The following is a 22,694-nucleotide window of genomic DNA, read 5'->3' as shown; positions in this document are numbered from 1 at the left end:
GTCCCAAGCTAAGTGAGGAGGGATAGACAAAGAAGAGATGACACAGTCTCTCAACACACCTGTGTGTTATGCCCTTTCTAGTTTTGGCCGAGCCAGTTTATTAAAAAGCTTGTGTTATTTGTTCCAGACCTTACTGAAGTGAAGTGTTTGAACCTATTCCAAGAGTTCTGACATTTTCCAGTAAATCTCCGATAGCTGCAGCCTAATAAGCACAAGAAGCCTAAATACTTACCAGGTGACTTTTTAACCTGCTTCTTGTGACAGAACAAAGCTATCTAATTTCTATCCTGGGATCATGGAATCATCCTTGTAACTTAGTTCACTTGAGCTCAGCCAATTTCCATTTTAGAGTCTTCCTTTCCAACATAACTTTTGGTGTTAATTTCTACCTCAGGTTTGTTTTGGTTGCAGAGAACAGAAATCCACATTAAATTTCGGTAAACAAAAAGGATTTTATTGGTCTGTGTAGCTGGAGGAGAGAGTAGACCAGCTCGGCCAGGAGCACAAGGCTGGAATTGGAAAATAAGTATCTTTCCTTGCTTCTCTGTGTATTGATCTTTCTCCGTCCTCCTCCACCATCCTCTAACTCCTACATGTATGTCTGGAAATCCTCTCCACGACTGTACTTGTTTCTCCTGTTCTGTCTCTTTCAGCAAAGTGGATTTTTCCATATGTCGGTAAACATGGACACAGATGGCTCCAGAATGATACACTTACAGCTCACTAACGAAGAGAAAAATAAGGCTATACCTCTACAAGGAATTCGTATAATTCCAATAAAGAATTTTAAATACGTTAGTTTGAGTCACTCAGTCACAGCGTGTTTTGAACACATCTGCGGAAATAGTTGACTGTTTCAGATTAGGTCCTATGTGTTTTCTTATTGACAACCCCTGAGAGCCACAAGGAAATGGGGAAGATCTCTAAAAGCTAGTAAGATGTGCTCTGGAAAGAAAAGGGATGGGAAAGTACTCAAGTGGGTTTTTAAAAAAATGGTTCTCTTACTTTATCACATAATATTGTATTTTATTGATTGATTATCAATTTTAAGTTAGTATGCTTGAATGAAAAGGCAGCCTGGCCATAATATATCTTTATTTTTGCTCAGGAGTCTCCCTCAGAATGGAAAATAAATTCCAATGTCAAACATCAGGGTTTTGGGTGTGGGTTTGGCTGATACACATACAACTGTGAAAATGATTCACCTAAACCCTGATTAAGTTCTGAGGACATAGATGTTAGAATGGTGAGAAGATTGCTTATTTTGTTTCAAATTAAAAATGTATGTACGAGAAAGAACTTTGTAGATAATCTCAAAAAAAAAATGATAAAAAGGAACACCAAGCCCACTTGCCGATTTCCAAAATATCTAAGGAAATTTTCCTAGCTTTGAATATCAGCGTGTTTGAGGGAGAGAGTTAATCTGTGTACACCTAAAAATAATGACCTAACCAAAGCATTTAGATATCCATAAATTAGATATCCATAGTTTTTTGGGAGTGATCATGTAAGAGGAAGTTCATTCCCACATCTGTATGATGTTTTTCTTAAGTATACATGGTGGAAATATGTGGTATGGGTAGAAAGACTATCATGGTATATGCATTATCCATTGATGGGACTTTTTTTAAAGAGGAAGATAGAAAGAAGGTAGACTACAAAGTTGTGGAGCTACAGAATTTCACAGAATTACAGATTACAGATCATCTTACTTCTTTGCTCAAAATTGTCCAGTGGTTTTCTGTTACATTCCAATACCCTCTAAGGATTTCGATCATCTGACTTCTATTAATTCTGTAACATTTCCCTTGCTATGCCTTAATGTTCTTGACTCAGGACCTTTGAACTTGCTGTTCTCCCTGTCCAGAATGCCTTTCTCTGACATATACTCAGATATAAGGCAAAATTCTCTCTCTCTCTCTCTCTCTCTCTCTCTCACACACACACACACACACACACACACACACACACCCCTACTTCATTGTTTTTCTTGCTTATTATCTGATCCCCCACTGGAATGTAAGCTTTATGAAAGCAGATATTTTTGTCAATTCTGTTCTCTTCTTTACCCCCATTACCCACCTCCATGGTGTCCTACGCATATCAGGTGCTCCAGAAATACTTTTTGAATTGAATTGACTAAAGACACATCCATATTAAGCTACATATTATATGGGGTACTAGACTCTATAAACTTCTCTTGACACACAGAGGTCCGTTTAATCATACTATCACATCATCCTGGTGTCGTAAGAAAGGAATATTTGTGTCTCAGAATCGATGGATGAGTATTCATTTTTTATGTCCATCTCTGGGGGGACAAAAATGTTCAGGATGTTGTAGGTGATCATAAGAGAAACAAAATAAATTGTGGTTGCCTCGCATTTAAAGACACCAGACAGAGACCCAGACATCTGCTACAGCGAGCTGTACAAAGTCATGTAATTCACTGCTGCGGGGGTGGCAAGCTGCCCAAGAAAGGGGAGAGAAGGTCAGAGCTGGCCCTTTCGTCATGGATAGATTTAGGATGGCCAGAAAAAGAAAATAAACACTTTAGAAAGGGAGAGATGAGGAACAAAAGCATATAAAAACCATATATTTTTTCAATGATAGGTTCAGAACAAGCAATTCTTTACTTTTCACTATTGCGTTTTTAAGAGATGATTTAAGGAACTAGGACATATCCTCATGCATTCTAACACAAGCTATTTGTTTCTTATTTCCCGAACTGGATAGATTGGTGTTTTCTTAGACCTATTATTAAAATGGGACTAACAAATAAGTATTATACCAAGATTAGCTAATAAATTAATTAAAATCCCAAACAAGATAATAAAGATATGTATTATCCAAGATATATATTACCTAAGAAAAAAATCTCAAAGGCATCCAGTAAGATGTGATTGGTCATCTAGGGCTCTCCATTGAAATTGAAGAAACTTTAATTCTCTGTAGAATTGAGAAGTGAGCACAAAAAAACCAAAAAAATTTACTTTTAAAATACACTAACAGTTTTATTAATCTCCAATCTTAATATGTAAGGGACTAGAAAGCTTACTGAAGTTTTTGTAGTGATTCTTAGATTTATATTAGATAAAAGAGAGTTTAATTAGAAATTTAATTTAAAAGATAACCTGGATTTTGAATATGTTTTCTTAAAATTGTTGAGAAATATGAAGGATGCAGAGAGGGCCAACTAAGAGTCTTGGGGTATTTTGCTAAGGATTTCTAATCCAGGATCTTTAGGAAAAGTCCCATTTGATTTTTTAAAAAATAGCCAGTTGCTGGAATTTTATTTTTAGTGTTAGTAATTCTTAAGGCATGATGAGTTTGAAAATAACAGCTTTTTTTTTTTTTTTTAAGTCAGAATTTGGTAAATTCATGGACTAAAGAATTCTGGAATCAGGGACAAGTCTATGAGCTAAAAGCAAGGAAGAAAAATTCTATTTCCTGCTTTTGAAGGCTAGATAATTTACTGTTGGCCAGCCGTTGAGTTCTAAAGTTTCTAAGCAATTGACTGAGGGTTTAAAATCAAGCCATGTTCCTTTGATGCATTTTAAAGAAATATTTCTGTACTGTTTTTTTCTAGTTGTAACCAAGATACTGAGGGCTTCTTATAGACATATTTTATTGTCAACCTCATGACTTTGAAACAGGCATCATCACACTGGGGAAAAATGCCAATAGTAAAAATGCATCTTTTACTGAACATTTTGTGTGAAGATATGATAGAAGGTTTTTTAACCATATGCCATATAGTAAAATTCCATTACAATGTTTTTTTTAAAAAAATGTATCTCTTCCATAATTTGTCTCTGCAAACCATTTCATCTCTTTCCCTGCCATTTCTAAATAATCTCTTTTACTGTGTTCCTAACATTTGAACAACCACTTGGCTTGCATTTTTCACTCAACAAAATGAAAGATCAATAACTAGAGGCAACCAGAAAATCTAGCATTCCTCAGGCACGCCCTTGGAAGACTCTCTATATCCCCCAGTGCCTGTGCCCCTGACCTTCTCCCTTATTACCATCAACATGAGCAGAAGGAACAGGAGAAACATCTATTTTTGTTGTTGTTGTTAACATGTGCCTCTAATAGCCTCATCTTACACAGTTAAACAAACCTTGGCCAGATTTAATCCTCCGAAGTGAAGCTAATCCTTTAAAATGAATGAGCTCCTCACAAAGTAGAAATTAAGCAGTACATAATGATAAGCTGCTAGTCACAGGAAACTCTAGTTAGAAATATAAATTTTACTGCCTATAAACATAAAAATGGCAACATATTTAGATGGGAGAAGAAAGAAAGATCTTGTGTAGTACCATTTCAAGAGGTTGGTGAAGGAAGGCTGTAAGTCCTCCAGGTGCAATTTTGGCAAAGTTTTCTTAATAAAAACGCAGCAAAGGAGTCAAGGCAAGACTGTCAGGAAAAACAATATGGCACCAAATTCCATCGCATGTGCTTACATAAGTTCTACAGAAGAAAAATCATTTTCTTAAATTGACTTTGAGAAATAAGTAACAAAAATGGGAAAAAAAAATGTGGAGCACACAGCTAATGAAAAAAAAAAATGAGAGCATCCTGGGAACAATGACATAGGCCAAGAAATAGAACATCACAAACCCTCAGAAGCTTCCCCTCATGCCCTTCATTCCTTCATTCCTTCAGTCACTTACCCTGCAAAGATACCTACAGGCATACCTCAGAAATACTGCCGGTTCAGTTCCAGGCCATCTCAATAAAGTGAATATTACTAAAAAGCAAGTCAAACGGGGAGGGGGGGGCTCATTGGGGGTAAGGGATGTGACACACACTACAATATAGAGGATCCAAAAGCTGGGAGTTTGGTTTTTGGCAAAACTGGCAATCTCCTTGTAAAATGAAGCAAGAATAAAAACAGCAAAAACTACCAATATTAAGAATGAAAAAGGGAAAATCCCCATAGATCCTAGAGATTTAGAGGAAAATAAAAACATTTGAAACAAGTTTACATCAATAAATTTGGTAATTTTAGATGAAACAAGACAGATTCCTAACATTACAACAGCCAGTGATCGCACGGAGAATGAAAACTCTGTATAGTTTTAGATCTATTAAAAATGCAACATGGGGGCTTAAGTGGGTAGGAGAAGAATCAATGAAACAAGATGGGATTGGGAGGGAGACAAAACATAAGTGACTCTTAATCTCACAAAACAAACTGAGGGTTGCTGCGGGGAGGGGGTTTGGGAGAAGGGGGTGGGATTATGGACATTGGGGAGGGTATGTGCTTTGGTGAGTGCTGTGAAGTGTGTAAACCTGGTGATTCACAGACCTGTACCCCTGGGGATAAAAATATATGTTTATAAAAAATAAAAAATTAATTAAAAAAATGCATCTAGAATTATCAATATTACTTCTACCTCTGAAACCAAAAATGCACTATATGTCAATTAATTGAATTTAAATAGAAAACATAAATGAGGGTGGCTTAGTCTGCCTTCCTCTTGGGTCTTGGTTCTGGGGTCCTGGAGTCGAACCCCACATCAGACTCCTTGCCCAGCAGGGAGCTGGTTTTCCCCTCTCCCTCTGCCTGATGCTTCCCCTGCTTATACTCTCTATCTCTCTGTCGAATAAATATCTAATAATCCTTAAAAAAAAGTAAATGAGATATTCCCTATGAAGTATTGAACACACACACACACACACACACACACACACACACACACACATTTCCATAAAGAAAATTCCAGGCCCAAATGTCTATTATTATTATTTATTATCAGGCTATTTTACCAGAATTTTAAAGAAAAACTTACATGCACAATCCTAATAATAATAAATGTTGGCAAGGATGAGGATAGACTTGACCCTAATAAATTGTGATGGGAACAACCATTTTAGAAAACTGGCATTGTCTACTCAAATTAAAGGCACTTATATTCTAAATTTGTACCCAACAAAAACAAGCACATATAGATGCATCACAAGATAGGGAAGAGTAAAACATTGAAAAAACTAAGTTATCAACCAACATTAGAATGGATAAGTCAAGTGTGGTATATTCATACAATGCCATATTATATAGCAAGGAAAATGCACGCACACATGCATCGACATGAATGAATTTCAGTCATCTGAAATTTAGTTATTTAGTTATTTTCTCTCTAGACAAACCAGAAATTAAAGCTCCATGAGGGCATAGATTTTTTGACTGTTTTATGTAAAGACATATCCCAACATGCAGAATTGTGCCAGGCACATAGCAGATAATAACTATTCAATTTTTTAATTTCAGTTATTCTATTTGTCAGTTCAAAAAGTTCTAACAGTTCTTTGACAAATAAACTAATATACTAATTTTTTAGTCAAGATATTTCTCAACATCTTTGATACGTTAAAAAGCTTTATTACATTAGAAGTTTATATTTTACATTTAATAATTCTAATTTATCACTTTTTGGCGTTTAATCTTATTTTCTTTGTCTCCAGACTTTTTATCTTTAGCCCACCGTATTGTGTCTGCCTGTAGATTTGTTGATTTCTATGAGTTTTCTGCTGATATTTTTGACATGCCTATTGTGGATTATTTTTGGAGGATAGAGGAATCTGCAATAAATGTAGAATCCTTTCTACCACTTTTGTCTTGATTTATTAGCATTTCTGTACTAGTCAGTCCTGGCCTTATATTCTGCATTTGAAAATACCAATGGCTACAGTCTTTTGGGGTCTCAATATGGACTGTAGTTTTTTTTCTAATAACTCTTGTTCATAATAACTTGTTCTTTATATGTTTGGTAATTTTTTAAAAATTATGAAGTCCCGTGTCGTAGAACTTCATGTGAATTCTTTATGGATTGTGTTTAGAGTACATTTCTTTTCTCAGGTTTTGGCTTTGCTTCAGACAGGTAATTATAGGCACAATCCAGGATCATGTTCAATAAAATTTTTAAAATGCATTTTTCAAGTTACCCGTATGTACTTGAGGGCAAGTTCATGGTCATGAATTCTCAGGTGAGTGTTTATTTTTTTCCTATGCTATGCAAAACAAATTCCAAAAAGATAAACTAGATAAGCTTGTGTGTGTGTGTGTGTGTGTGTGTTTGCATTTATCTGCTGAAAATATTCTTCTCCCTGTGTCTCACTTTGGTAGGCAACTCTAATCTTACTCCCCACAGTGACTGAGGCCCAGACTTTGTCTCTTGTCCTTTGCATTCAGTGTCCCACTAAAATCTAGGTTCTAGACCACCAGGGACCAACAGATGACTTTAAGGCTAGAATTAATATAAATTTCTTGGTCTTGTATTACCATATTTTTTCCCTTATTTATGGCCTCAGATTGTTCCCTTTAATTTACACCAGGTAAGTAGTTCTTTTGAAAAGCTTTTTAAAAATATTTTAATCAACATATTTAAGTGCTCTGTATTGGGAGCGTTTTCTTCTTTCATCTCCATCATCTTTCTGGATGATTATTTTTATTAGTAGAAACATTTAACAGCCAAGGCTTATTATTATAAATTGTCCTAAGACAGGGTCTGTTCTTTTCCACATAAAACTTTTTCTAATAAATCCTTCAGTCAGCAAATATTATCTTAGTTTTTGAAAAGTAGTTAAAACTTAAGAGGCAATATCTGAATAAGAGAGGCAGCAAACTCCACTTTGAGAAAAGAAAAAAATAGCTGATTTCTTAAAATATCTTTCTTCTCCTACGAAAAGTAACTTAGCTATAAGTTAGTTTTAAATATATTTCAGAATCTAATAATCAAAATTTCAGAATGATCTCTATAGTAATATTTTATCTAATAGATAACTTATAACTAATAACTTACAGATGCCAACTTTTTTTGGCATTTACCTATGAAATTATATGCTTTATTCACACACTAGTCTTGAAACTTAGTTCTAGTGAAACATGAAATCTTGCTATCTGCTAACAAATAAGAAAACCCAAAATTTCCTTTACAATGGAAATCACTGAATATCCTCTTTTGACAAATTATTTGTCCCACACATATACACAGTAAGCACTAAAGTAAATTTTTCAGAGAAAGAAGGTCTATAGTTTTCCTCAGCTATTAGTATGTCTTTGCATTCACAAAACACATATGAAGACACATATAATATTCAAATACCTGTCATAGTGAGCACAAATTACAAAAGAGTAATTTCTATGACAAAAGAAATACAATCCACTAACTTCTGGGGTTGTTATAACATTCAAGAGAGAAAATGCATATGAAAATTCCACAGAAAGTGTAAGATGCCCTTATTAAAAATATTATTATCATAGTACTAGTGCTTTTATTTCACCTTTGAAAAGAATGTATCTTTCGAAGTTATCTCACAGAAGTAAATCAAAGCTTGTGACAAATAAGGGTTTAATTTAAGTTAGTCTAGGGTGTTACACAGTAGTAAATAGTTATGATTTCAATGAAAGAAATATTTGACTAAATACTTTTCAAGAAAACATGACCCCAAAAAAGCAAAGCAAAGCAAAAAAAAAAAAAAAAAAAAAAAAAAAGTTACCTGAATGTTCTCTCAGGTTATTTTATATATATCACTTAGTGTATACAATTTCAATACATAAATTTGATTCCATTTTAAAATTGAACTATTCACACTACATCAGCTCAGGTATCAAAATTAATACCAAGACTGATACATCATGTGGGTAGCATGTCATCTAGATATGATTTACAAAGGTTAATTTATCATCTCTGTGGTCTTCTTCCCCAAACTTACGGCCCCAGTCTAATGATGAAAAAAGAATCAGAAAATTCCCCGTTCCACAAAATGCCTGCCCAGTACTTCTCAAGAGTATCAAAAACAAGGAATGTCTGAGAAACTGATATAAACCAAGAAGATATGATGACTAAATGTAATATGGCCTCCTACATGGGATCCTACAATAGAAAAAGACATAAGGAGAAAAATGAGCAAATCTGTTTGAAGTATAGACTTCAGTTAATAATCATGTATTAATATTGGTTTATAACTTATGATAATATACTATACCAAAGTAAACTATTAATGATGATCTGTTAATATAAGATATTAACAGAGAAAACTGGGCATGGCATATACTGGAACTTCCTGTAATATCTTTCCAATTTTTTCTAAAGCTTAAACTCTAAAGAAAAAGTTTAAAAAAAGATTAATTACCTAGTAGTGGAAATTTTGCTTTAAATGATGCAAATAGCCAGTTTGGTTGATTTTGTTTTCGTCTGGGGAGAATGTGTTTATTAGTTCCTGCTTCCCAACTCCATAGTCCTTAAATAATTTGGATATTCGGGTTAAGTTTTCATAGTTCCTGGAACTTTTGGGGGTAACAATAACACACAACTGAATTTAGCTACTGGAGGAAACTCTATGTGTATGCATGTTTTTTCTTTCCTCAAATTCAGAATTATATAGGTTTAGCTCCATCCAAGGAACTCCATATTAAGAACATATCAAAACGAAGCAGAACACTTCGACCTGATTCTGTCAGCCTAGCCTCAACTCTATCTTAGCTCCTCTTTCCTGACAGAAAATCATATGGTTTCCAGGCAGTTCTTAGGCCCCACTAATCTCTTTGTAACTACAAAAACATTACTTCTTCTAGTTTATCATGTAATTTAAGCCTTCCCTCTAAAAAAGTTCCGAAGTTCCAATCCTTGGAATCAACCAGGTAAGTTATTGTTCAGTCTTGACGTACGTCCGTATTATATCATGCACACGTTAGAAAACCAGAATGTATCTATATTTTACAATCAGAGTTGGGATTAGAAAATTAGACCATAAAACACCTGAATTCAAGGCAAGATTGTTTCAAATAATATTCTGAAGGATACTGCATTTTTTCCTAAGAACATGAGATGTTCTTTTATTTCTTGTATTAATTTGAAAGAACGAAATATTTTTATGAAAAGTTCCTTCTGCAAACTACTTGGAAGTCTTTTACTGTGACCACTTTTTAATGTTGTGACAGCTCTTAATACTCCCCCAGAAAATGTAAGTTGTGTTGTAATTATTATGTTCACTAAAGGAAGCATTTATGAAAGCATCAGCACAGTGTTTCTCCACCTTGGCACTACTGACATTTTGGGCTGGATAATCCTTTGCTGTGGGGGCCTGTCCCATGCACCATAGGATGTTCAGCAGCACCCCTAACCTCCCCCACAAGATCTTAGTAGCAGCCACTCTCCAATTATAACAACCCAAAGCATCTCCAGACATTGTTCTATCCCCTCTTTTTGAGACCTCTGATCTAGTGTAACTATCAGACTTCAATTTTGTTTAAACTGCTGAAATATCTTAATTAATTTGGCTGTGAGAAACCATATATTCTATTCTCAACATGCAGAAAGGGCACCTAACTCAGTCCCTTTGCTAGGTGAAAACTCTTGATCTTCCTGGGCCATGCGAGTTGCAGCATCGCTGTGGACTGAAGCAAGAGGGCAGCCATCTGGTTGCAAGGAGGCCTGTGGAATTGGTATAGATGTTTCCTTTGTGTTGCCAGCAAGCTTTTGCCTTAGAGATGTTTATGAGCAGAAGCTATGGGAGTCAGAGTTTGGTCTTTCTCGACAATAAACCTCAGCATCAACCACTTTCATTCCCGCTACCCAGAGCTGAGTTTTGGCTCAGCTCTGGGAACTGATGTCAAATACTTGAGAGCAGGAGCTGGCAAGGTGTGGCATGCTGGACCACAGTCACACCTGCTGTTTTACCTATGGTCTCTTGCTGCCTTTCTGCTCCAGTTGCAGATTTTGAAACTTGTGACAAAATATGGCTTGCAAAACCTAAAATATTTACTGTATCTCCCTTGAGAGAAACAAATTGACAACCCCTGTTTTAAATCCTAAAATCTGCAAGTGGTTTAAACTGCCTGACCTAGGGATGTGTGGGGGGCTCAGGTCATGATCTCAGGGTCTTAGGATTGAGTCCTGTATTGGGTTCCCTGCTCAATGGGGACCCTGCTTCTCCCTCTGCCTGCTGTCCCCCCTGTTTGTGTTCTCTCTCTCTCTCTGTGAAATAAATAAATACAATCTTTAAAAATAGTAAAAAAAAAAATACTTTATAGACTGCCCAACCTAACCCTTTATCCCATATATTGCATCACTTTAGCCATAATAGCAACAGACATATTTGTAAAATTATCTGATTCTCTCCAATTCATGCCAGAGGCAGGATTAATTTAGGCACCAGCCCTTATCCTCACAGGAATAAGCAGCTTGCCACTTCACATTTAAAGACAGTTTTTACACCTGTGTTTATATTTTCTTTCCATAGGCTCAGCAAATTTAATACCTCTTACCTTCCGTTGAAGGTTTTCTTCCTTGGGCTCTTGGGATTTTCCTGTCATTTGTGGGAGAGACTGTAGTGGAAGATTGAGGCCACTTATGAGCCAGTTTACTGTTACTGGGTGTATCAACTTACCTTCTAGTTAGGATTGGGCGATGGGAGGAGCAGATAACTTTGGCATAGGAAAGAGTAGCTAAAACAATATTCTTCCTCCTCCCGAATCTGTGGCTACTCTCTTCTTCATTGCTTTGTTTTTGTGTAAGAGGAGAGGAGACACTTCTGAATGTTTGTTTAGCAAGTCTACATTAATTTTTTTTCCTAATAATCATGGCTCTGGATGGTTTTCCTATGCCCACCCATTAGCATGGTCATGTGTTGCCTGAGGTGTATGATACATTCTACAACACGGGGCTCTTTAAAGTGCTTCTTTAAAAAAATGTGTGAGGCTTGGGAAACAAAGCACGTATATGATACTTGATTATTTGTGGTCATGTGATGTGTGGAGGAAAAGAATCAGGAAGGGAAATGGAGATGCATAACTGACCACATTTTACACCACAGGTTACGCCATAAAGCTGTTTTCATTGTTTTAGAAATAACCATCATGAAGATATTGTGACAAGCTTTTAATTTTCCTTTTTGTCCATTTCCAGAAAAGACTAAATTAAGAATAGGTACAGTATTAAAGGCAACTTTGTGCATAATCCTTTATCACACACATATTTTTCTTATAAAGTAATGAATAGATGAGAGTAATATTCCAGGGCTGGAACTTCAAGAATATTTTGAAACTATTTCTAAATTTAAGAGAAATAACCACTCACTCTCACATTTGCTAAATATAAATATAAATCTGCTTTGCATTCATTATAGTGGGTTTGGATATATAGAAAATAGAGAAACTCTACCTATTAACCAAAGGAATATTCAAGTATAGTCCACATCTAAATAGGTTCTGCGTCTGACATGAAAGAAAATGCCCGTGGGTAGAACTACTTCTGCGTATGGCCCACCTGCCCCCATGAACATCTAAATGACAGTAGAATCACTATGAAAATTTTGGGAAAATGATTTAGAGGAGGGAGGAGAGAGGTTTATAAGATTTGAGGAGTGGGTGAAGAAATGCCAAAGACTGGGGAAAGGTTCTGAATGTGCAGAGTAGACTACAAAGCCCAAGTTGGAAGAACATTGGAGGAGATGGAGGTGGAAATCAGAAACAAGCTAGAAGAGAGAAGCTCATTCCAATCCCATGCTGCAAAACTAAGAGGATTTTTATTTTTGTAAGATAAAGGCTATTATTCTATGCCTGATTCCAACACATGGAAGTTTCTCCACACACCACCAAGCAATTCTTTGTCTCCAGGTAGATGTCCTACAGTTCAACTCAATTCTGGTACTTTCTACCCAGGGATAGCATCAGATTCCCCAACTTAAGGGCTCAGTCCTGCAGGCTGCACCACATCAGAGGCCATTCACAAGTCCAGGTTGTTAGCTGTGCTTCTGAGCAACTGGCTATAGATTGGAAATTCCAACAACCCTCTCCTTGGGTATGATCAACCTGCTAGAGCAGCTCATAGGACTCAGAGAAACATTTTACTTACTAGATTACTAGCTTATTATCAAGGATATAATTCCAGAGCAGCCATATGGAAAAGATGCATAGGGTAAGTATGGGGAAAGTGTGCAGAACTTCCAAGCTTTCTCCAGCACACCACTCTCTCCAAATTTCCATGTGTTCGTTGACTTGGAAGCTTTCTGAACCTTGTCTTGTTGGGTTTCACTACAAGGACATGACTGATTAAATCATCTGCCATTAGCCATTTGACCTCCATCCCCTCTCCCCTCTCCCCTCCCATTCTTAGGTGCTTTCCAGAAGTTAACAGTAACATAGCAAAAGACACTTTCTATACTCTCACACTTTGTAAATTCCAAAGCTTTTAGGAGCTCTGAGCCAGCAATGAGAATGAAAACCAAATATATATTTATTGTAAATCATACTATCATAAAGGTAAACTCTTATCCTAGATTTAATTCATAGTTCACTGCTTCATTATGGGATTTTTCACCTCTTCTTCCTGAACACCATTCCCATGCCCAAGACTGGGCCTTTATTCACTTTGGCCTATTCCTTTTTTCCCTTCTAAAGTATTCTCCATTTGATCCCTCACATTCCAAGCCTCTTCCCACTCCCTCTTATTTGTGAAAACTTTCCAGTTGAACCCAGACTTCAGACCTTTCTTCTCTAAATTTACATACTCACTCATTTTACCACCACTCACTTACCACCTTTGGGCATCTGTTATTTTGTTCTCTTGAACAAAGTTCTAACTTTTTGTATTCACGATTTATCAGTAACTATATGGAAGGGGAGTATTATGTCATTCTTTTGTGACTATTATAGCAGACAGTAGAAACCTGTGCACAGGATCTAATACAAGGAGTTAGAGAAAAGAGAGAGAAAAAGAAGTTTTATTTCATGATATTATAGTCATTTCCTGGAAAGTTAGATTTTCCACTCACACTTTCTAATCAGCTTATAACATGAAATTCAAGGGTTTGGTACTAAATGACACTCTTCTCATTAAATATTATAGTGCATTAAATTGTGGCCTTCCAGAAAAGATATATCCACTCAGAACCTCAGAATATGGCCTTAACTTAGAATAAGGAACTTTGCAGATCTAATTAAGTAATTTCAGGACCCACCAGATGCTTGAAGAGGCAAAGGGAGATTCTCTCTTTAGAGCCTTTTAGGGCAAATACACCTTTGCTGACAACTTGATTTGGGACTTTGGGCCTCCAGAATTGTGAAAGAATAACTCTCTGTTGTTTTAAGCCACAGATGTATCTATTATGGCAGCCTTAGGAAACTAATACTGGTGTTTTTCCCCAAGTGGATGACATATAGCAAAATCTGAGCCATTATTATATTTTAAGAAAATGAACTATATAAGAACTGCATTGAAGAAGTTAAGTCTATTGGACAGAAGTACAGGTGTTGGAAAATACCCAGTTTTATACCATAACCAGTTAAAAACCAGATTTGTTAAATTATCATTCTGTAACTCACCATTGTGATATAATCTGGGAATCAAGAAGCCACGATCACTGTAGGTAATCCATGCTGCACAACAAAAATAAACATTCCATGATGCAATCTTAAGACATGTTAAAATAATCACTGAAACTGGAAAACAATCTTGAAAATACTAAGAAATTAAAAAAAAAAAAATGCTTGCCAGGAGAAAAAGAAGGAAGAGGAGGAAGGAGGGGGGGTAGGGAGAGGAGGAAAGGGGGCAGAGGAGGAAGAGGAGGACTCCGGCTTCTATGGTGAAATAGAAAGAGTTTGAGTCTCTCCTGACTTGAGCGAATAGAAAGCTGGATGAAGGGGTGCCTGGGTGGCTCAGTGGGTTAAAGCCTCTGCCTTCAACTCAGGTCATGATCCCAGTGTCCTAGAATCGAGCCCCGAATCAGGCTCTCTGCTCAGTGGAAAGCCTGCCTCCCCTCCTCTCTCTGCCTGCTTCTCTGCCTACTTGTGATCTCTGTCTGTTAAATACATAAATAAAATCTAAAAAAAAAAAAAAAAAAGGAAGAAAGAAAGCTGGATAACGTATACTAAAGTACATTAAACTACTATTTAAATGAAAAAAAACTTCATTGAAATGAAGGTGGTCAAAAGGTACAAACTTCTAGTTATAACATAAATAAGCATTAAGGATGTAATGTACAACATGATGACTATAGTTGAAACTCCTATGGTATGTATGACAGTTGTCAAGAGAGTAAACCCTAAGAGTTCCCAATACAGGGAAAGAAATTTTCTTTTCTTTCTTTCTTTTTTTTTTTTTAATGTCTATATGATGTGATGAATATTAGCTAAGCTTATTGTGGTAATCATTTGACAATATATGTAACTCAAATCATTATGCTGTATACCTTAAAGTTACATAGTGCCATATGTCAATTATATCTCAGTAAAACTGGAGGAGGGACACAAATAAGGGGACATCAAATAAAAATACACTAAAAATACAATTAAAGATTTTTAAAGTACTATTTCTGTACATTGGACAACAGCCAACTCAAGACTGTGATCCTTGAGAACACAGAAACAAATAAGGTGAGATTTGTCATTGCCCTAGATTTCTATCCAGACTTATATTCTAGGACATAGAGCATAAAAGATGCTTCTAAGCAGATTATGGCTCTCAAATCAAGTAGACAAGAAAGAAAATGGAAATTGTAAATTCTAAGAAGGATGGAAATAGTGAATTGAAGTTTCAAAGAAGATGAAACTATGCAGGAAAAGAACACTAGAAATCTTAATAAAGCTCCCTGGAGACTTAGCTAAATAATATGAGGTTTACATATAGGATGAAACACCATAAGAGTAGGTAAAAAATGACTGGGAGAATTGGGGATCCTTTGAGTGTAGTCCAGCCAACGTGGAGAATTTTGGTTGATCACTCTTGAAATTCAGATATCAAAAGCCCGCATCTCAATAGTGAAGCTAAATTATACCCAAAATAAAAGGCTTCTCCACTTATATCCTAAGAAAAATAAGCAGAAATCTCAAAAAAGTGCAAGATAAATGGCAAGGAACTAAACTGATTTCTAAAACAGAGACCAGCGCTCTTTAAAGAGGGACAACTGCTGACCACAACCACTTAAAATGTGTGCATCCAGCATCTAATCAAAAATTACTGGACATGTAAAACCTAGGCATATGACACACATGACCAGGAGAAAAGTTAGCCAATAGAAACAGAACCAGAAATGATATTAAAATAGCTCTCTTCCATAGAGAGGAAGGCAATAATGAAAATACTGAAATGCATTTCATTGACATTAAGGAGTCTAAAACCTGTACAACTGAAGTCTTAGAAAGTGGTGGTAACAAAGCAAATATTTAAAGCTGTAATGAACAATTTTCCAAATTTAAGAAAAACCTAACTGTATAAGATGCACAACAAACCCTAAGCAGGAAAAATACCAAGGAAAATACACTGAGACAAAGTGAGAATTTATATATCAACAGTATTAGGGGTGTAAAAGGAGACATAATTTTAAATTCTACTGACATTAAAAGGACAATAAGTGAATACAATGGTGTTAAGCAAAGGCATTTAAAAAATAGATAAAATGAACAAATTCCTTTAAAGGAACAAATTATGCAAATGACTCAAAAAGAGAGAAAATATGAATAGCCATACATCCAATAAGGAAATTGCAATTATAATTTAAAATGACCTCACAAAGAAATCTCCAGATTCATATGGCTTTACTGGTGAATTCTATAATAGACTTAAGAAAAAATAATGCCATCTTATGCAAACTTTTTGAGAAAATTATAGGAAAGTAGAACATTCCTTAATTCATTTTAAGAGAGAGCACTACCTTGATTCAAAATATTATATGAAAATTACAAATATTCCTTATGAGCTCAAACACAAAAATCTTAAACAAATAATAGCAAATTTAATCTAGTAAATCTTTAAAGGGAGAATATGTTATAACCATTTGGGGCTTTTTCAGCAATGCAAAGTTAATTTAACTTTTTCATATCAATCATTATAATTCATTAAATTAACAGCATAAAGGAGAAGAAAGATTATATCATTTCACTAGAATCAGAAAAAACATTTTACAAATTTCAATACCTGTTTATAATCTCAGAACACTAGTAATAGAAGGGAATATTCTCAACCTAATAAAGGGTATCTATATAAACCTATAGCTGACATCGTACTGAAGAATGAAAAACTGCTTTTTCCCTAACATTAGAAACAGTGAAAGGATCTCCACACTCACCATTCTTAACCAATATTTTAGTGAACTTCAGTAAAGCACAACAAAGAATTGAAGACACACAGTGTGAAAGTATAAAGTAAAACTGTCTGAATTAGCAAACAACATGATGATGGATGTAAATGTTCCTAAGAAACCTACAAAAAATCTCCTAGAATTAACAAGTGAATATAACAAGATTGCACAAGATCAATATAAAAATCAATTGTATTTTTATGTGCTAGCAATGAACAAAAGAAAATTAATTTTCTTAAGTATTTACTCTTGGACCTAAAACCATGAAATACTTAGCATTAAACAAACTGCAAGACCTACACTGAAAACTATAAAACATTGGTGAGAAATTAAAGAAGAGCATTATGGAGAGGGATAGATACCATGTTCATGGATTAGGGTACTCAATATTAAAAGCTATCAGTTCTTCCTAAATTGTCTATAGATTCCATACAGTCTTATTAATAATCCCAGCAAGACTTATTTTTGAGAAAAGTTGACAACCTAACTTGAAAAGTTAGAGAGAAACACGAAGGATCTAAAATATCCAAAAAACTTCATAAAAAACTTCATAAAAAAACAACTTCATTCCAAAATTGGAATACTAGATTTCTAACAAATCTACTGTAATTAAGACAATGGTATTTGTGAAAAATACACATATAGATTAATGAAACATAGTTAATGGTTTAAAAGAAGACTATGCAAATATGGTTATTTGAATTTAGACATAATAATTTAGATGCAATAATTCGATAAGGAAAGGAAACAAATGTGTTGGAAAAATGTGCTGGAAATATAGGAAGTATCTACAAACAAATAATTCCAATCCTTACCTCAAAATATGTACAAAAATTAACTCATAATAGATCCAAGGTGTAAAAATGAAAATTAAAGTCCTAAAACTTCTGTGATAAAAATATAATAGTTTTATTTTGACATGAAAATATTTTCATAAATAGTTCAAACCATAGCAATCATGACAGAAAAAAATGATAAAATGGACTTCATTGAATATGAAACTGTTCTTCAGTTGAGTTTTTAAAAATGAAAATGCAAGCCACAAACTGAGAAAAGGCATTTGTAATACATATACGTGATATATGAGTTGTGTGCCGAATATAGGAAGAACTCTTACAACTCAGTAATTAAAACAACCCAAATTAAGAAATGGGTTGCCAGAGGGGAGGTGGGCAAAGGATGGGTGAAATAGATGAAGAAGATTAAGAACTAAAAGCTTCCAGGTATAAAATAAATCATGGAGATGAATAGTACAGCATGAAGAATATAGTCAATAATGTCGTAATAACATTGTTGTTAACTACACTTATGGTGTGCACTGAGTAATGTACAGAGTTGTTGAATTAATATGTTAAATATCTGAAACTAATATAACATTGTATGTCAATGATACTTCGATAATAAAGAATTTAGAAATAAAAAGTTAGCATTTCATTTAAACATAGTTCACAAAAGAAGATCTACAAATAGCCTCTCAGTATATAAAAAGATGCTTAACATACCTGATATATACTAGGGAAATGCATATTAAAACCATAATGAATAACCTTATATTTCCTAGAATTAAGCTGACTGACACTTCCAAGAAATAAGGAACAACTGGGTCTCTGGTACATTCTTGTACATTGTTAAGAGTGTAAAATCACTTTGGAAAGCATTTGGAGCAGTTTCTTATTCATATTAAACATACCCTTTCTATATTACCCTGCAATTTCATTTAAGACAAATGAAACATGCACACAAACACTAATACTTTGAATGTTCATAGAAACTCTTGTGGTTTTTTTCCCTAATTAATAGTCCAGATCTGGCATTGAGTTAAATGTCTATCTACAGTCAAATGGTATATTCATATAATGGAATACTACTCATGGTGGTAGGTAGCTTCTAATTCCCAGTAATCCCAGCTACCAAATGTACTCACAGCTTTGTGTGATCTCCTTCTCTCTCCTTGAGAAATTTCTTTCTGACAAATAAAGTATCTCATTATTCAGGGAATGTCACTTCTGTGATTGTATTACTAGAGACTGTAGCATCTTACTAGCAGACTCCCTTCTTTGTTGGTTTTGATGAAGCAAATTGCCATCGTGGGTTGGGGGACACACAAGGCAATGAAAGGAAAGTGCCTCTGGCTAACAGCTATCCAGGACCTGAGACCATCAGTCTAACAACCCCAAAGGAAATGAACCTTGCCAACAATCCCCTTAAGTGAGGCTGAAAGTGGTCTCTTCCCAAATTATCTTTCAGATGAGACCTCAGTGCTGGCCTACACTGCTTGTAGGCTTATAAGCAACCCTGAATCAGTGGGTTATTCACATAGGCCATGCCCAGATTGTTGACCTACAGAAACAATAAGACAGTAAATGTGTTGTTTCAGACACTGAATTGTTGACTTGCTATCTAGCAATAATAACTCATATATTTGCCAATAAAAAAGGAACAATCTAATGATCTATATAATATATTCCTTTTCTATTGGTACATAACAAATTACTGCAAACTTGGCAGCTTCAAATAAGGCCCATCTATTATTAACTCCTGCTTCTGTACACCATAAGTTTGTGCATGGCATAGCTGGGATTTCTGCTCAGCTCTCAATAGACTGAATTCAAAGTGTTGAACACTGCTGTGGTCTTAGGAGGCTCAGTCTCTGTTAAGTCCACGTGGTTATTGGCAGAATTCAATTCTTTACAATTGTAACACTGAGGGAGCAGCTTTCTTGTTGGCTGTCAACACAGGGTTGTTCTCAACTCCTAGAGGCTGCCTGGTGCTCCCTGCCTCAAGGCTTTCTTGATAACATGGGCATTTTCTCTTTAAAAGCCAACAGTAGAGTTTCTCTCATGCTTCAAATATCTCTAACTTTTTCTAAAGGCTCATCTGCTTAGGTCAGGTTCAACAGGAAAGTCTTCTCACTTAAAGTAAATGTATTAGAGACTCTATTACATCTGAAAAAATTCTTTCCTAATAGCACCTGAATTAGTCTTAGCTTGAATAACTGAGAGAAGGTATGTATATCCCAAGAGGTAAGACTCTTGGGGGTCATCTTAGAATTCTGTCTACCACATCAGTAGTATGGATAAATTCCAGACACACTATGCTGAGTGAAATAAAGGTAGAGTTAGCGAGGATACATACATAATTCCACTTATTCGAATCTCTACGAAAGATAATGGTGATCTATGTAATAAAAAGAAGATCAATAGTTGCCTAGATTGAGAGCTAGGGGAGTGGCTGGAAGAAGGTACAAGGGATTTTTCTGTGATGAAGGGTTTGTTATGTACCTTCATATTGATCCTGGTTACACAGGTCTATAAAGCTTTTGGAACTCAACAAACTATACACTTAAAATGTGTGCACTGTAGTCTATATAAAGTTTTCCCCAATAAAACTAATTAAAAATAAACAATCAGCCTTCCATGTGATCTTTTTCTCACTGCCACCTTCCAAATGTTATGTGAGGTCATCTGGTCAGTCAAACATAATCTCATTCAGAACCAAGTTGCAAAGGAGACTGGCAAATGCAATTTTAGTTTTAGGTTCCATTCTCTACGGTAAAGGATCAGATACTAGAAAGTACATGGTACAGATGTAGAACTAAGCCAGGTCCCTCAGTTCGAGGTATAAATATTTCTCCTCATTCCTCTGGTATATGCAAAGGGCCAGAATTAATGAATCAAGCACACACACACACATACATGTGCATGAGTATAAACACACATATATATACTTCCTATGGATAAGCACTTTGCTCAAAGACAATGAACTGTAATATGTGAAGAGAAACATAATGTATGTAATGATAGCTGTTCATAACAGATAGTTCTACATGTGAGTATATAGAGCACTTTTCATCCTCTCTTTATTGTCTCAAAGCCAAGAAATAATAGGTCTGGTTTCTAGTCTGAAAATTCACCAACCAAAAAGATTACTTCCATGGATACAGGCTACCACATACTTCATCAATTCTTGTTTTAAAACTGTGTTTCATTGTTGATACTTAGGAATGGAACCTGTGTTAGGATCATATGATTCTTAATGGAGGAAAAAAATGGAGTTATACCCAGATCCTACAGGAACCATTAAAATAAAGTATTTTCCCCTTTTATTTTTGGATCAGCTATATTTATAGGGCAAGGCTTTCTTCAATAATCTCTATTTGAATAATAAGGGTGGAGTAGGCAGGGCATGAATCAATTATTCTCAAAGCCAAATAAAATCCTCTGGGATTAAAGGAAGGGTGTTTTCTCTTTCAGTCACAAGCATGTGTATTTACTTATCAAAAATAAAATATACAAATTAATGAAACATTTTCAGAACATCTGGAAAGTATTTTCCAATGATGAGCTGCAGAAGCACACCACCTAAGAACCACTGACACAATAAATTATATAAATAGGACAAAAGAGCAAGATTTAAGCACATCTCCATGTTCATTGATTGTGCTTCTGCACTATGTATCACACCCAGAGAGAAATAAAACTTAATTAAAGCAATGTTATGTGAGGGGTGTTGCTTATTTGATTTTTGTCCAACCTAGGCATCCATATTAAATTTACCTATTGATGTCCACTGAAATTACATGCTTACCTCAAGAAAACTTTTGTGGGTTCTTTAACCTTAGGATCAGAAGAAACTAAAAAAGAAAGACACAAAATGATCAGACACAACATGTCATTCACAGCAATTCCCTTGTACCCAGGGCTGAAATGAAGTTGTTTCAGTAGGATATTTTGGTCACCTGTGAGTCTCATCAGACTTCACAAGTCATGTCCTACACTCTTCCCCAGGAAGGCAAATGTATCAGAACTGTGTGTGGTTTAAAGAAAACCTAACAGTGAGTTAGATAAATAAGGGTTTGTTTGTCTCATGCAACGAGCCCATGGATAGGAAGAGTAGGATTAGTATTGTGGCTCAAGGTCATCAAGGATCCAAATTTCTTTAGTACTCTTATTAAAACCATTCCCAAAATGTGGCTTCAATCCTCATGATTGCAAGATGATTGTTCCTCCAGGCATCCATCTGGAAAGATGGGAATGTTATCATTGGCCAAAATTGGGTCACATGACTCACTTCTATCTGCACTGGAAGCTGTCAGCAAGATTGTTAGCTGGACATATTTCCACTTAACTGGCATGGCTGTTAAGCAAGAAAAGTGAAGTGGATATTGAGTAAGCATCTAGCTGTGTCTGTTACAACTAGTGACTGTCAGGCAAGATTCTCTATCTTGATACCACCTTGTCCAATCTAACCTCCAAATTACACACACACACACACACACACACACACACACACGTCACTTTGTTTTGCTTAGTTACATTCAATTTCTATGAATGTCCTCATTAGATTCATTTCCTTAAAGGATTAAGTATATTTTTTGAGGAATAGGAAAAATCTAAGTGTTATTTGCCCAGGTTTCTATGCCTCTATATCAAGTACTAAGAAGTTCTGAGGTTCAAATGATTGCTTAATCAGAATCAAAATAAAAATAGAGAGTCCTAACCTTGCAGCATTTTCCCAGAGTTAATCAAAGATTCATACTAATTTCAATAGAATGTGTTTGAATCAATAAACATGTATTATGCATCAGTGGTGTGCCAGGCCCTGTG

At 35.3% G+C, this 22,694-nt stretch overlaps 1 long non-coding RNA gene across 1 annotated transcript in view; it reads right to left on the bottom strand.

The window, feature by feature from the left end:
• Positions 1-22,694, bottom strand: part of LOC116595923 — a 44,695-nt gene that overhangs the window by 7,588 nt on the left and 14,413 nt on the right. The window contains exons 2-3 of the long non-coding RNA XR_004287920.1: positions 21,676-21,721; positions 14,336-14,389 (exon numbers count right to left, since the gene is read on the bottom strand). This is a non-coding gene — a long non-coding RNA (uncharacterized LOC116595923). The remainder of the gene's footprint in view (positions 1-14,335; positions 14,390-21,675; positions 21,722-22,694) is intronic.

This window comes from Mustela erminea, chromosome 1, assembly GCF_009829155.1.
Source record: "Mustela erminea isolate mMusErm1 chromosome 1, mMusErm1.Pri, whole genome shotgun sequence".
Classification (NCBI taxonomy): Eukaryota; Metazoa; Chordata; class Mammalia; order Carnivora; family Mustelidae; genus Mustela; species Mustela erminea.
Note: the sequence above shows the minus strand (reverse complement) of the source record. Positions and strands in the feature narration are given on the sequence as shown.